At 35.0% G+C, this 17,141-nt stretch overlaps 1 protein-coding gene and 1 long non-coding RNA gene across 2 annotated transcripts in view; one reads left to right on the forward strand and one right to left on the reverse strand.

Moving 5' to 3' along the window:
* Nucleotides 1–12,760, reverse strand: part of LOC105549646 — a 17,996-nt gene extending 5,236 nt beyond the window's left edge. Inside the window, exons 1-2 of the long non-coding RNA XR_001007586.1 lie at nt 12,713–12,760; nt 1,539–1,631 (exon numbers count right to left, since the gene is read on the reverse strand). This is a non-coding gene — a long non-coding RNA (uncharacterized LOC105549646). The remainder of the gene's footprint in view (nt 1–1,538; nt 1,632–12,712) is intronic.
* The window catches only part of PCDH7 (protocadherin 7), a 471,716-nt gene that overhangs the window by 60,730 nt on the left and 393,845 nt on the right, over nt 1–17,141 (forward strand). The gene's annotated exons all lie outside the window — the stretch shown is intronic.

A 17,141-nucleotide genomic window follows, 5' to 3' on the forward strand; every position in this document is an offset into this window, starting at 1 on the left:
AGTTTCGCTCTTGTTGCCCAGGCTGGAGTGCAATGGTGCAATCTAGGCTGACCACAACCTCTGCCTCCCAGGTTCAAGCGATTCTCCTGCCTCAGCCTGCCAAGTAGCTGGGATTACAGGCATGTGCCACCATGCCCGGCTAATTTTGTATTTTTAGTAGAGATGGGGTTTTTCCATACTGGGCAGGCTTGTCTTGAACTCCTGACCTCAGGTGATCCACCCGCCTCATCCTCCCAAAGTGCTGGGATTACAAGCCTGGGCCACCACGCCTGGCCTCTGTCTCCTTTTCTTACGTAGCTAATCAGTGGTTGACTCACAGACTGAAATATTTATTTTTAAGAGTATAGTTCAAACGGTTGCTAATGGCCTTTGTGTGTGTGTGTGTACTATCACATACGTAAATGGGTATAGGCTTCCCTCTCTTTGATTGGATAGAATGAATCTTTTAATTCTTTTTCTTTACTTGTTGCAATTTAGACAACTTTCAGGTATGTAGAAGTTGCTTCTTAGGTATGCATCTATTTAAATAATTATGATAGAATCTTTATATATTTGTGAATTTAAATAATCACGATAGAATATGATATATATGGAAGTTTCTAGAACTGAGTTTCTTAACACTTTTGTTCATATTAGTTTAGCAAACTTGTATAAGTTTGCTTATTTTTTCTTAAACGGTGCCAAAAATGGAGATACTACAATGATAACTTTGCTGTCTATTTTTAAAAGATTTGAACTTGGATTTAAAAAAATAAATATGAGGCAACATAATGTAAAGGGACTCTGTCTGATATGAACCCTAATTCTACCACTTACCTGTGTGATTTTATATAAGGAGATTAAACTCTCTGAGCTTCTGTTTCAAGTGTAAAATGAGAAAAATATGGTTCCTACTTTACAAGGACTTTTTGAGGTTAAATTAGATAGTTAAATGCAATCTTGTAATAAACATTGTAGGAGAGAAAATATTTCTTTTTATTACCCATTGCTAGATTCATAGCTGAGACACCTATAACAAAAGATAGAATAATAACAGCAAAGCATGAAACTTATATTTAATATAAATTTTCCATGACATGGGAGTCCTCATTAAAAAATGAAGACCCAAAGAAGTAAGTAAACATATGTTTTTAATGTTTGGGTTTGATGAACAGGTGGGTAGTCATAGACGAGCATGATTGGACAAAAGAGATGTGATTTAATGTCTATAAACAGAGGGGAACTTAGCAAGGCCTGTTTGTTCAGATTCTTCTTTGTGGCACTGTGTCTTCAAAGATGAGGATGTTCCTTTCCTCCGGGTATGTGGAGGGCACCTCTCAAATGAGAGTCTTATGACCTGCTTCAAGGGAGAAGGGCAAGGGGTAGGTGAGAGTTGGCTTTACTGCTCCTGCTGTTTTCTCAAATGCCAAGGTACCATATTTTGGGGTGGTGTTTCTTGAGCCCCATCAACATCTATACAAGTGTCACTGTAATGAATAATTATCATCATTTATGGTTTTTGATATATTACTTGGATAAATCAGAAGAAAGTAAAATACCAAAATACCATCCAGAATTGTCCTTCTCATAGTCCTCCACTTTCTTAAATCACATGTTCACTCTGTGTCCTGGCTTTCATTTCAAATGGTTTTCTAGTATTCAAAACAAACAAACAAACAAACAAACAAAAAAACCAGATAAACTTTTCAGTGTTAATAATAGCATTGGTTATTCTTAACAAATGGTTCAGCTCCTGTATTACGCATTTGTGCTCTAAATATTAACGTCAACTTCCTTTTCCTAGACTGTGGAAACTAACATCAATTTGATTTTCTGGGTCATGGACCATACTCTGCATTTTATATCATACTTTTTATTTTTCCCTAGATTTGAACATTAGACAAGGAAAAAGATAATGAATATTCATGAACTCATTATAGATATTGCCAATTATATGCAAACACATTCAACAGATACTTGTACTGAATCTACACCAATTATATAGTGCATGATTTAGTATTGAAGCATACCTAATAAACATAAGAAGAAAAATAGACATCTGTTTCTTTTAAAATATACATATTTCCCTGTTGGTTGTTTTGAAGTTTTTCAGGATCATAAAGGACAGGTTTATTCCTATGTGTGGGTGTTCAGTGTGTTCTTGTACCCAGGTCTGAGTCCTTTTCCGATTCTCTGCATAATTCAGTTTTCTTCTCCTAGCACTAGTTACCTATGGTTTGCCAGGGAGGTCTAGAGAAGGTAAAGAATATAGCTTTTATATAAGTTAACATTTTACTGTTTTTTTTTTTTTTAAAGTAAAGTTTGCAGCTTAATTTAGTCTCTGGGGTAGGAAATGGACTGAGTGAGACACAGAGATAACCTTGTAGAAAGCATGAAGGAATGATGTGGTTTCATCTCCGTGTGTGTGTGTGTGTGTGTGTGTGTGTGTGTGTGTGTGTGACTTGTTGCCTGGGTGATAGAACAAATCCAGGAGAAAGGTTGAAAGGCAAAGACAAAGGCCGTGTCTATACAACTTCAGCTGAATTGGACCTGACTGAAAGATTGGTTTGGTCTGATTTACTAGAGCCTATCTCCTCAGTGTCTGTGATCTGAAAATTGCTTCTAGGGCCATTTTAATTAGCTGATTCAAATCAAAACCAACACATCCTGGTAACATCCATTTCTACTCTGACCCTCACCAAAGACAGTTTTCAGAATGGTGATTCCTAAGTAGTTGTGTATAAACTCAATAAGTGATTCAAGATAGGCACTTTTTGTTTCTAAACGTTAATCTTTAATGGTGAGAAAAGAACCTATTTCTTTTTGCTTTAGTGACAGGTGAGTATTAGTACACCATTGCATTTGTTCAGCACATCACAGCTTAAATCACAAAAGTAGAAGCCTGCTCTTATGTAGTTAACCTACGAAATGAGAGAGTTTCTGTTCCTCAATAACATTTTAATAAGTGGACTTCATTATGCTGCATAGCAATATGATTAATATAATATTTAAATGCATTATATTCCTGGGGATGCTTTTAAGTTAAAAGTGTAAATCAAGTCCTGAAGATAAAAATTAAAACACTTGACACCTATAATTTCCTATATTTTTTAAAAAATTGCTTTACTTATTTATTCATTTATTTACAACCTTGCATAAAATGTTACATAGTATCTTTCCCTTAAGAAAATAAGAGAAATACTATTATAGGAGAAGAATTAACAAGAGAAGCTTAATGAAATTTTAGGTTGTTAGACTAAATTTAAGAGAGAGATGGGAAACAAAGGGGGCAAAATGGGATGCCAGTAAAATAAAGAGCATTTACTATAGTTTGAAAGAGGTGTATTCATTCCATAATCTAAAATATGAGAAACAATAGAAAGTCAAAGGTAACCACATGATTTCAAAATATTAAAATTATATATGTGATACTATGATATAACAAGTAGTATGATTTCCCTAATTAGTTATTTCCAAATATGCATTTATTCATTAATCCAGTTTTCAGGACTACCACAATGTGCCAACACTGAAAAGAAACATTAAGTACATGATATTTGCCTTCATAGACCACATCGCAGCCTTGTATAGAATGTGATAATTGAATGAATAACTTCACAAAAATAGTTAAATAGTTGATAACCGCTATGGAATTATATCATATATAGGAAAAATGCATAATAGGAAAATCTAATGTGGTCCTGGTATACATTACTTTAATGTAGTTTTAGTTGGTTAGTAAATAACACACAATATCAGAAAGTTTGAAATATTTAGCTTTCATCTATGTATAAGGAGTTTTAAAATTAAATGTGCAGTGATATGGTTTGTGTAAAATAAGGTGAACTATCTGAAACTAAAAATTTAAGTCATAAACATTCACTTATCATAGATGCCTTGATAAATGTGTTCTGCTTTATGTACTTAGCCTGAATATCCCCATATGTATTAATTTTCAAAGCTGCTCGAGAAACAAAAATATATTGTTTTTATTTCTAGAAGAAGATAACATTTACATTTTAAAATTGAGACATATTTTAATGCTGCTTAAATTTATGCAGCTAATATTGATAATATACTGTCAGAGCATTTTAATACATTTTATTTTCTTTAAACGATTAATTTTAAAGTTAGTCATTACTTGTTTTATTACACCATTTACTTTCACAAATAAGTTGGTCCAACATTCAGTGAAATAAGTCATTAATTTCTTTTTTACTTTGACTCTGGTGTGCTGATGCATTCTTACATTGGAAATTAACTGGAATATTTCTCTTCTCTTATCCTAATTCTTAAAATAAGTACTTTGAGCAGCGAAATGTACCATGTTTACTCTATGAAAGTGATTTATTTTTTATTTTTTGGCAATATTCAGACTTACTAAGATTTTACTGACATCAATTGCACCACCACCGAATTGGAAAAAGACACTTTGCGTACTTTCTAGCACTGAAAGTAGAAATTGGCCTGTTGGTCAGGCACAAGTTCAGAGAAATATTTAACACTATTTAAAACTGACATTAGCACCAAAATATTTTGAAGGAGTTTTTATCATAACTTTATTTTTCCAAACTAGAAACAAAGTTGGGAAACATTGCCCTTTTACAGTCATGACTTTGAAGAGGGGAGCAATTCATCCTTGACCAGAGAATCAGCAGGCCATTTGTTGATAGCATATATAACCTGACCCGATTTCTATAGAGAAAGTGAGCTATCTAATGATTGCCTTAAGAGACTAGAGCTACTTGGAAGGGTGTGAACATTCAGATCCAGCTCATATCTCTGAGATCTTAGGGATGTGCAAGTTGTGAAAGCAATGACAGCAAAGTTACCATTTCATTCTTCTTTGTATTTGTAATATAAACAAAGCAAACAACACTTCCCCAGCCCCTCTTCTTTTGACATTTCATAGCCTTGAAAAGCTTGAACTCTGAAACACACTAGTTGCAACGTTTCTTATACCATGCAAACATCTCATGTCAGAGATAGCATCCTTGAGATTAGCCAGCTATATTGATTTGGATGCCCCAGAGCTGTTCATTGTAGTGAGGACTGTTATGTCTCTATGGCTTCTGAAAGAGGTTATGGCTACTGCAAATACATCTTAAAGAAGGAAAGAATACTGTCGGCCAAGATGTGCAGTCCAAGCTTTGGAACTAGGCTGGCAAAACCCTACTCACATCCCTGTAAAGCAGACATATATTTTTGTATTTTTTATAGGTGGATACAGTGCAGACCACGAACCCCTCTGGCCACATTGAGGAATCGTGTAAAATGAATGTATGTGCTCGTAAGTGAAATACATGCAGTGTTCCAACTCAATATGTTGGATCCTAATAGACCTGGATTTGTCTTGTGTAAAAAGAAATCGATTCCCAAGGGGCAGGATCACTAACTGATTAAAATGAAGCTTTGATTTTGAAGAAAACAAACAAAAAAAGCTTTAAAGTAAGATCTCTGCAAAATGGAATCAAACTGCGCTTTGCAAACAAGTGAAAAAAATCAAGCTCTCAATATGGAATAAAGGAGGGATGTGAGAGAGGTTTTGCAATCTTATCAATTACTGTGGAGAAACAGAATCAGATACCTCCATACTCAGGAGTATGAAAAGAAGAACAGGAAATTCTTTTTCTTCAGTTTGCACTTGAATGGACTCAAGCAAAGAGTGCAGATATGTATCTTGTTACTGTTTATAGTTAATAATGTGGAGATTAGTATATATGTGATTTCATTTGCCTTGTTTGAACTAATTGGATGCATTATATAGAAATCACCTGAGCCTGTGCTAGATCAACAAAGAAAATGGAAATGTATACCTCAGGATTGAAATCCGAGAAAATTAGACAATTCAATGCTATTTAATAAGGCATTAAGAAGAAATACTATTGCCAATCAGGGAAAGTGAGAATCTAGTGAACATGAGAGGAAATAAAATTTAGGTCATTATTACACTAGTTGAAACACAATTTATGATGGTGTAAAAGCAGAATATAGGTCACAGTGTATCTCACAGACATTTTACACAGTTTCCAACTGAATTTAGGGTTAACTATGTAAGTGTTCAAGGAGTGTATGGCCATTATGTCAATAGGAAACTGTCCTTTTAAATTTGTGGTCCTATGCATTTATATATGCAGAGGAGGGCCTTTTTTAATTTATTGAGGATGAGTTGCATGCTGGAAGAACCTCTTTGCATTACAGTTACTTGCTCAATTGAAGATATTGTATAAATATAAAGTCTAATTTTTGTATGGGTGTGAGGGTATGTGTATGCATTTGCGTGTGTGTGTGTGTACAAGTGGAAGGTGGTAAAATTTAATGATTAGCATTTGCACTTTGGTTTGTTACCTAGAATGTAAAGAGGTAGAGTAAACTGTCTTAAGCCATTCTGTTATCATTATTAAAGATTATTTTTCACAAAGGAGGCACTTTTAAAATAGAATGGACTACTTCAACAATTTGCCAATTAAATATAATATTTAATGCAATTGAGCTATTTAAATTAAGATGATACCAATGGCTGAAAATAATGAGAGTAGGCTCATGTGAAATGAGTCTGCAGACAGTTGGAAATTCATAGTGTCCTCCTTCAGGCTGTTTCAAATAGCGGCAGGATGTGAATCATGGGTGCTACTGTAGAAAAGAATAGGGAAATAATCTATGCTCTAACTATAACATTTTAATTCTACCAATAAGTTACATGTGCTTTTCCCCCACTTTCCTTCAACCTGAATTATATAACATGTAATCATATATCAACATAAATAAGGTAGTGAATATTTAAAACAGATTGACATATTTTTTTGTAGTCATCATGTGCCATAATAATTTTGAAACTGTTGTTCTCTGCAATTTGTACTCATGTCTTTTTATCTTGCCAATTAACTTTATAGTTCAAATTTTTACCTCTTCTTTCTATGTGACAATCAACTGCAGTTGGTACCCTATCTATAATATTACAGGGATTTTTGTCCTTATTTATGCTACTATAATAAATTATAAGTCAACAAACTGTATAATTCTATTGTATTGAGTATTTTTTGTGACCAAAATAATAAAAAAGCTACTTTATAAAATGCCTATATTTCCTATTTTAACAGTCTCTTAAAACATAATGGGACATAAAATAGGTTCATATTGCTGGCTTTTGGAATACACTCTCTACAGCTTTACGATTGGAGAGAAAACAGTTTATCTTAGACACTTAAGATAAAAAGATTTGACTGAGCTAATTATGAGACTGTGGAGAAAAGCACTCTGAACAAGTCAGAAGTCTAGATGTCAAATTTTGCTGTGCCACTAAATAGGCAGACATGAGGGATACATTTTATGAGTTCACGGGTATTCGGGCTTTTCAATTGGGTTTTGGAATACACTATCGATTTTAAGATCATTTTAATTCTTAACTTCAAAGGTTTTGGTAACTCAGAAATGTTTCAAACAGATACTTAATATTCGTCACCTTATAATCAATATTGATCGGTCATATTAAGAGAATCACATGTTGGTTTCCACTTAAATTGACCCCAAGCACAAGACCAAGAGACAGTATGAATTGACGGTTGTTGCTACCTCACCATTAGTTTAACCTAATGGAAATATGTACTGAGGTATAAGTTATCGTGTTCTAGGATCGATAGGTCCCCACCTAAGCTAATTGTAGCAGGCAGTACCCAAGTAGAAAATCACTCAATTTGTAACAGAGGAAACCTTTTTGTTCTGCATTGAGTTGAATGCATTGCCTGGCAGAATATTAAAGTGCAAGAACCAGTTTTTCTTGCTCTTTACCCCTGCAAGGATTGATCAGCACATGAAGGTCTCCTTGACTTCAAAGGCATTTCTGGACTTGGATCAGCCTGATTGAGTTCAGAGGAGAAGGAAACACTAGCCCCTGATGTTTATTGCTGTAGGCTCTTTCATCTAATAGTAATTCTCTGCTTTAGAAGAAGCAACAGGCAGAGAAGTCTTGTGACTTATAATTTCACGATTAATGTTTACTTGCAAAGTGCCTCACACAGAAAATAGTGCTTTTATTTTAGTTTCCTGCTACTACTCCAACTGTGAAAGGTCAGGGAACCAGTAGGAAGCAAAATGAAAGCATATATAGAGGGTTTTTTTTTTCCTTCTTTGCAGCAATGCTGACTTGCAAAATAGTGTCACTTTCATAATCCCAAAGGTGTCGTGGATAATCTTCAGGAATCCTTATTTAGAGCACTGGTCACACTGAATTTTTTTATTTAGGTGAATTTCTGGCCATTGATGAAACTGAGATAATGATATTTAATTTTGTCCCATTAATTTATTTTCCTTAGAAGATTAGATGAGAGACTTGCAGACTTGCACCTACCAAATCTCTCTTATGTCCCCCTGTTTCTAAATAAACCTTCTACCCTTTCCTCTTGCCTCTATTTTGGGGGAAAAAAAAGGAAGACTAAACTTGGCTCAAGGAAAATGGCTATCTACAGCAGAAGAGCAGCTGTGAATGAGAATCGCCAATTGAAAACTTATGTGCAGAATCCATCATTAGTTGTGGATTCACATGAATAAAAATGTCACTAAAATATAAAACAAAATCTAAAATATGCTATTAAGGATCAAAACCTCGCTTTTGGTTTTAGTTCTTTTTTATTTATTTTTTTTGAATGCTATTATTTCATGTCCCTGTTTTGGTAAATATAGTTTAGTTGAACTGATTCTAATACTTCCTTGATGATTTTATAAACTTAAGTTACAGAGTCAACTCTGTAGAGGCGATATATTAATTGCTCTCTTAATATTCTTATTAACCGCCTGAAGCAGATACTATTATTTTCATGATACCCATCTTGCAGATGAGGAAAATGAGACCCAGAGTTTCAGTAACTTGTAAAGCTACAGAACTAGTAGGAAGTGGAACTGGACTTTGAGTTCAGAGGTCACACTCAACAGGCGGGCCTCAGAGCTTTGATGCCAAATAGTAATTAATAAATCGGGAACTATGTAGGGATGCAGAGAGGAATTTTGTGGTTCCTTAAATCACATATCCAGTAGCTTGATGGATTCAACTTGCATGACTTAGATGGCAAAGGTACTCAGAAGTTCTAGCATACAGAAATGTTGGGTGAAGATGAAATCTGATATAGAAGATCTGCTTTAGGCCATGTGCGGTGACTCACGCCTGTAATCCCAGCACTTTGGGAGGCCGAGGCAGGCAGATCACGAGGTCAGGAGATGGAGACCATACTGGCTAACATGGTGAAACCCTCTCTCTACTAAAAATACAAAAAATTAGCTGGGCATGGTGGTGGGCGCCTGTAGTCCCAGACTCGGGAGGCCGAGGCAGGAGAATGGCATGAACCCGGGAGGCGGAGCTTGCAGTGACCTTAGATCATGCCACCACACTCCAGCCTGGGCGAGACATGTCTAAGAAAAAAAAAAAAAAAACTGCTTTAAATATCATAGACAGGGCTGGCCTTGGTGGTTCATGCATGTCATCTCAGACTTTGGGAGGCCAAGGTGAGAGGATCAATTCAGGTTCAGAGTTCAAGACCAGCCTGGGTAACATAGTAAGACCTCATCTCTACAAAAAGTGAAAAACCAAATTAGCTGGGTGTGGTGGCACGTGCCTGTCGTCCCAGATCTCAGGAGGCTGAGGTGGGAGGATTGCTTGAGCCTGAGAGGTCAAGGCTGCAGTGACCTGTGTTCACGGCACTGCACTCCAGCAAGAATGACAGAGAGAGACCTTGTCTCAAGAAAACTCCAAAAACAATAAATAAATAAATAAAGTAGATAGAAAAAAAGGGAAATTCTTTTCCAATTTACCTGCTTTGTAGGCTTAACATATGTTCCTGTACATATGTAGTATTTGTGTCAAAAAGCATTTTGAAAATGAGTATCTTGCCGCTGGAACCCATATGGAATGAAGAAAATAGCAACTGCATTCTTTGAGCAGGGAGAGTTCACAGCCTAATGGGGACACAGTCATCCATGCAGGCTAGTTGTTACAATGTAGTGTGCTAAATGGCAGAATATCATAGTGATTAAGAGTGCAGGGTCTGGAATTCAGCCTGCTTGGGTTTGAAATGTGGTTCATACATTTACAAGTTGAGTGAACTTTGGACAAATTGCATCTTACTGCCTCCATTTCTTCATAATTTTTATGAAGTTATTAACAATATTTACTGTTTACCTTATAAATTAGTTATGACTGTTGATTAGATTAATCCAGGCTATGTGTGACCAGCATAAGAAGAATTCAATAAATGTCAGCAATTATTAATTTTTTTATTGTTATTTCTATATTTAACATATGACCAGAGTGTAGTAGTTGCTGACTTAGATGCTCATGGGCCAAAATAAACCCAATGTCATTGTCAAAAGGTGAAATGCCTATGGAAAAGATAACCCTCATCCTTCAATATTTTCTATATGCTGTTGTGTGAAACTCAGCAAAATTCAGCAGATACAAGTTCTCAAGTTTCTGGTCTGCTATAATTCAAATATAATTCAAATCTTGTAGCTCTGTGAGCTGTAATTTTTTCAGGCATAGACAAGTGAGAGGAAACTGTGGAAACCAAAATCAAATCTCTGTCACAAACCGATGATGAAAGTTTCCAAAAAGGTCAAAGAATAATTTTTGAAAATCACTTTATCCACAGTCATAAGGGTATATACAAGTTCCTCCAACTATTAGTAGCATAAGAATCGTGAAACCTGAGAATTATAAATTGTCATATTATCATGAAAAGATAATACTGATTATGATAACCAATTCACAAATAGGTAGTTGTTATTCTTTGCAAATATTTAATGTGTCTATTATCTTTGATGAGGATTTTATTTCAAAAGTTTTTCATTAAATAGCAAATGTGCTGTGTTTATTAAGTGATATGATTTTAGTGTATGAACAGAAACAAAAACGCTTGCTTAATTGAACTGGATAACATTTAATATCTGAAAAGTCAGTGGCTTTCATTGGAAATAGTTAACTAAGAGTATTTTGGAGAAGATAAAATGAGCAACCATTGAGAATGTTCAGTTTTGCTTGTTTGAAACTACTTTTTGAAAGAAATATATTGATTAATAATTGTGACTGGAATATGTTGCTCTCAGAAATGGCTCTCTGGTCTTGGGATACATAGTATCATGTGTGAAAATATGAGAAAGTTATATTTTAACTTCATATCACAGTTTAGCAACTGAGCATCAGAAAAGAAACAAAATCAACTTCAGATTTTCATTAGATGACAAGCGTCAATAATTTTTACAGATTTTATGAAAGGGCTGGCTACTCAATTTTTATGGATGCTAATACCACCACAATAATCTATCTTATGCTGCTTTTTTTTATGGAAGTTCAAATGAAGAGTTAAAATTATGGTGATTCAAAATGAATGTCTTAGCCTATATGGTTCGAAGTTAGGGGAAAAATTGACATTTCCAATTTTAAGAGATTGGAGCTCTGAGATCAGGTACAGCTCAGTCTGTTTTCTAATTGCTACTGCTCAATTGTGTCAGTGAAAATTCTATCTCAGTAGGAGCTGAGGGGGATCCAGGTCTCTAATCTTTCTTTTCTGTGTGTCTAGCTGTTACAGGCGGGTCAGCGTGGGTTTTTTTCTCCCCTATGTGTCAGACTTATGAAAGAAGCAGACGTTTGGTATGTGCATTCCAGAAAGATCAGAAACTGGCTGCCTCCCGATAATACATTTCGAGTGGGTACAGTATTCTAACATTCTGCTGGTTGACTTTTAGAAAACCCTGCGTACTTATTACATAAAAATGTATGCCACTTTTTCAACCCCAAATTGAAACCTGATTGTTAAAGTTACGTAATTGATAAAAATTACATGTTAAGAAAGACACTGGTAATATTAAGGATACAATCAAATTTATCACGTGGGCCTTTTAAATAAAAATCCTTTGATGAACAGTCACATAAATGCCTTGCTATTTAGATTGAGAAGTTTGTGAAAATGTTTATGAGGCTTACTTCCAATTAGTCCTACTTTAAGAGTGATTGTATTCAAATTAATACCTAGGAGAATGCAAACACAGAACCTTTTTATCTTTCAATAGCCCACTTTAATACTAGGAAGAAATGCAATATGTATCTTGCACTACTGCTTAGTAACTGTGTGCTCTTGTCATTTGAGATTAACATTTGGATTAAAGAGCATGATTAGAAGATTCTAAATTAGTAGTTACCAAGTTGAAATGACACAAAAGTTAAAACAAAGTAATACAACAGTCTATTTCATGCACTTTATTTCTTATACCAGTTAATTAGCACTTTAATTAGCATGATGTTTCATGTTGTGACCTAAGCCATTGTATTCCCAAAGGGTTTAGTGAAGACAATTAAAAAAGAAAGAAAGAAAGAAAGAAAAAGCTGCAGAATTGTTGATGGCTGTGTCACATACCTGCAGAATTAAATATAATTCTTCACTTTAAAACATGAGAATACACATATACTTTGTTCCTGAATTCAGAACAGATTTTTTAAAAAGGCATTTTGATGGTATGAAAGACTTCCACAAACTCGAAGCATATTAAATAACTATGTGTGCAATAGCGTTAAAGGAACTATATATTTAATTCCAAATGACCACAAATCAATGTCCAAAGGATTCACTTAGATAAAGAAGTACCTTTCACCATTTTGGGAACAAACATAAAAGATAGGTATAACGGTAATCATGTTTTTGAATAATAATGTGATGCATAGGAGTCTATCAAGGCCATTGAAATTACTTACAAAGGACAGCATTCTGGAGAGTCACAATGGAACTCTGCCTTTGGACAGACCTGAGGAAAAGAAATAGGCAGCTTATAAGTCATTTGTTGCTTGCGGGACATAAAAAGGTTCTCTCATCTCTCCCCTCCTCCCCTCCCCAGTGAGAACATGTTCAGGTTGTGTGTGCTTGTCTTTTTATGTGAGATAGAAGTTTCTGCAGAGCCAAAGACAGTCATCTGTCGGAAGTTTGGTTCTGCCATTTTGCAACAGCATGAAAAATGGCCACAACAGTTGTGAATATTGGACTATAAAACACAGCAAACCTCCTGAAGGTGTTTTTCTCTTGATTTTCTGCTGCTTACTATTCAAAACATGCAAAAAATAAAACAATTTAAAGATCTAATATCCAAAGATTCTGTCAAGCTTGCTTTGTTAATCACTGGAAGCTGTTGGCTTCCTGTTTTAGGACTGTATAATTAAACTATTAGTTTCCTTTGAATTTGTATAATACAGTAGGTCCACAGAGGACTCTTATTTTCACTCTTAAAAACTGTTCCCTAACCTCTTTTGGCAGTTAATGTACAGATATCATTTGGAATTTCTTTAGAATTGTCACATAATTCACAGATAATTCATTGCACACAGAACAGTGTATTTATGGAAATCTAAATTCATTGTTATGCAAAACCTTATAAGAAGAGAGAACTTTAAATTTAAATTTTTTTTCCTTGTCTTTTTTTTGTTGAACACATAAATTCAGATGGCTCACATTTTGTTTAGTAGGGATTTTTGGCAAATGACATACAAAGTATTTAAAAATTATGTTTTTAATTTTTAATACAATCGATTGAAAGTTCTATTTTGTAAAATAAGAATAAATTTGAACTTGTGATAAAAAAATTACCCAGTAGATATTTTTGTTGAGACAAACACAAAGATGTGTGATACCTACATTTCTTTGTAGTTTGATGGCACGGGTATCATTGGACAATCAGAAAGTTGCAGTTTTATTTTTGGTCTGATAGTTAAGTGATAATGATCTGAGAGTGATCTTTCAATTTAAACACACTTATTGAGTATTTAAATTACTATATTTCCTCCCTCTTGGATTTTCTATGAAAATATGTAATTTAAACCTATATATGATTTATAAATTAAAAGGCGAATTATTTAGATCACCGATATGGATCAGTCTTTGAGACTTTGAAGAAGTTACTTAATCTTCCCTGTGTTTATTTATTTGTTTGTGTATATGTTGAGATGGAGGTCTCACTATGTTGCCCAGGCTGGACTCCAACTCCTGGACTCAAGCAATATTCCTGCCTCAGCCTCTGGAGTAGCTGGAATTACAGTTAAATCCCACCTTACCCAGGTCTCTCATGTGTTTAAATGAATATAATAGCACACTCTCATGGCATTATTTGGAAATGTGGGTAAGTGAACATTTTACATATGACATGCATAATATAATATATAGCACAGCACTGCCTGGCATACAGTCAGAAACTGTAAGTAACAGCTGTTGTTAAAGAAGGCTTGGAAATCTGACACAGGTCACAAAGCTACTCACTTATTGGTTGAACTAAGATTCTAGAAGTGGTTTCAATGCAAAGAGAACATTGCCTGGCATCCAGTAAGTGCATCTAGGTGCTATCCGCTATTAAAAACAAACACATATTTTCCGAAGGTCTTACACCAGTCACTAACTAGGCTGGGATGAGAATTGCAAGTGTGTCTGACTTTAAACCCCAATTTCCCTAAATGTTTGCAGGCATCTAAGCTTGTTATTAGAGCTATTTGTTGGTATATATTTCACAACCTTGATAAATACACTTGCTGTTTACCAAGACTTTTGAAAAGGTATGTTTTTGAATTGTTTAGAGTATACAAACCTGCCCATAAACATGGTAATATTTGTAAACGGGAGCATAATAAAAATGATTAATGATCAAAGCACACACTGAGTTGGGATTGTGAGAATAAGAGTTTCTATATTGTCTTTTAATATAGAAACTATTTATTAAAACAAACACTGAAAAAATATGTGACAAGTTTATTTATTTTCTAGTAGACTTCAGCAGAGTAATTAGGTAAGTTCCTGTTCTCGCCTCCATTTTTATTTTTTTGAATATTTGGAATTATATTAATAAAAGGTGTCAGGTTGTTGTGTCTATGAGAAATCCCTTGAAAACCTTAACACTCTTTTCTCAGCTGTTGCTGCATCATTATTCTGGTCATTCAATTTTGTTTAACTGTGAGGTGTAGGAATGCTTTATTTCAGTTTTCTTCCAATATTTTACTGCAGTTTTTCTTATTAACTGGTTTTCAAAGATATATTACAATTGGGTCTTTAGATTGACTACTTCTCAGTAGGAGGCCTAACGGCCTTCCCCAGTAGTCACCGTTATTTACTGTTTAGTCTGAATTTGAAATTGGTAAGCCCTGATTACTGTTATTAGCAGCCGTTCCACTTATTGTGCCATCTAGTAATATTGTATCATGGAAATAGGTGTTCTTTAAAAAAGCAAGAGTTCTCTCTTTCTATGTACTGCTGTGATAACTGATCAAAACTATGAAATACAACAGAGATCATGGTTAGGCTTGAAGAGCTTAGTTGATCTGATATTACAGTTTGTGGACACATTATATGTACTGGATTCAGATATTACATAGAAGGCTAAAGTATTCCATACACTGCTGCCTCAGCTTCTTGCAAGGACAGAACAATTTACTTCTTGTTTGAGTGTGCTCAGATATATCCAGTGCCAGTTTGCTTTTAATACATACATTTTAAATTTCTTGATTTAGAATCATGTTCCTCTAGTTCTAAACTCCCTCTCCCACTTTACTTTCTGTTCTTCTTCTTCTGGAACTCCATTCTCCAAGTAAATCTGGTAACTTTCAAAGGCCTTTACCTGCTTTACACTTCCCTGCCAGGTTATCCTAATCCATACTGTTATCTCTTCTGCAATTCTCTTTCTAATGTTACATGAGTAAATCCTACCTGCCATTTTCTTTTACTGAGCTTTTTCTAATTATTAAGTTGTTAGTGCTTTTTTGTTCTTTTTTTCTTTCTTTTTTTGAGATGGAGTCTCACTCTGTAGCCCAAGCTGGAGTGTAGTGGTGCGATCTCGCCTCACTGGCTCACTCCAAGCTCTGTCTCTCCGGTTCACGCCATTCTCCTGCCTTGGCCTCCCGAGTAGCTGGGACTACAAGCGCCTGCCACCACGCCTGGCTAATTTTTATATTTTTAGTAGAAATGAGGTTTCACCATGTTGCCCAGGATGGTCTCGATCTCCTGACCTCATGAACTGCCCGCCTCGGCCTCCCAAAGTGCTGGGATTACAGGCTTCAGCCACCGTGCCCAGCCCACTTCCTACTTTTAATAATGGAATACTGTGTGCATGCTAGTGTATATGTGTGTGTATTTCTTTATCACACCATAATGTCTTCACTGGGAAGATCCTGGTGTAATTCATATTTGCCTATCCTTCTTTCCCAGTTCTTTGCAGAGTGCCTTGCTTATAGTAGATTACCAGATTGCTTACTAAACAATGGTTGAATTCATTTGATGCTATAAATTGGAAAATTATGCATTTTCTGGGGCATGCAATAAATATTTACAGAGCTCCTACAATAGATTAGATGTTGTGTTTATCACATTCTTAAGAAAATATTAAATGCTGGATCTTACAGTTGAGTTAACATACACATGTTTATATACATATATGTCACAAATCACTTGAATCTATAACAAATCATGTGAACTTTGTTAGAGCTTCGTGTTCTTTTGTGTTACTCAGGATCTACTATATTGCTGGAATTCAGTTGTTACCAAGATAAATGTGTTACCCATATGTGATAAATATACAGTGCCAAGAGTCCAGGCTGTAGTGGACTACAAGTTGGTGTCCAGGCAGCATCGTATAAAATGAGGCTGGAAAATGGATCAACATATCGTATAAAATGAGAGCGGAAAATGGATGAACATACTTAAGACATTGTGTTTAAGTTGAAGGAGATTCAATGTGAACTTGGGAGAAACGGGAGTCAGACAACACAGGTCTTTAAAGACACGGGAGTGGATGCCTTGATTTGTTAGAAGAGTAACATTCATGATGGCACAGAGGAAGCACTATAGAGAGAAGAAGCAAATAACCCTAAATATATTTGGGTTGTGTGCTTACTTGAGACATGTTTTCATTAGACTTAGAACCCTTGTGGCATTCATGGCCATAATTTATGTAAGATAGGATGTAATAGAGACAATCGCATTTGGTCATTTCTAAGCACCAGTATGATGTTTGGTACATGAGATTTACCCCTTTAAGTCAAGGAATAAGTATAATTAACAACGAAAGAGAAACATATTAATGCATGGTTTCGAAAATCTGTAGGCACAAAGCCATTCTGTGAACAGAGTTCAATAAAACTTAAACTATTTGTGTGT

This window comes from Mandrillus leucophaeus, unplaced genomic scaffold (assembly GCF_000951045.1).
Source record: "Mandrillus leucophaeus isolate KB7577 unplaced genomic scaffold, Mleu.le_1.0 Scaffold45, whole genome shotgun sequence".
Taxonomy (NCBI): Eukaryota; Metazoa; Chordata; class Mammalia; order Primates; family Cercopithecidae; genus Mandrillus; species Mandrillus leucophaeus.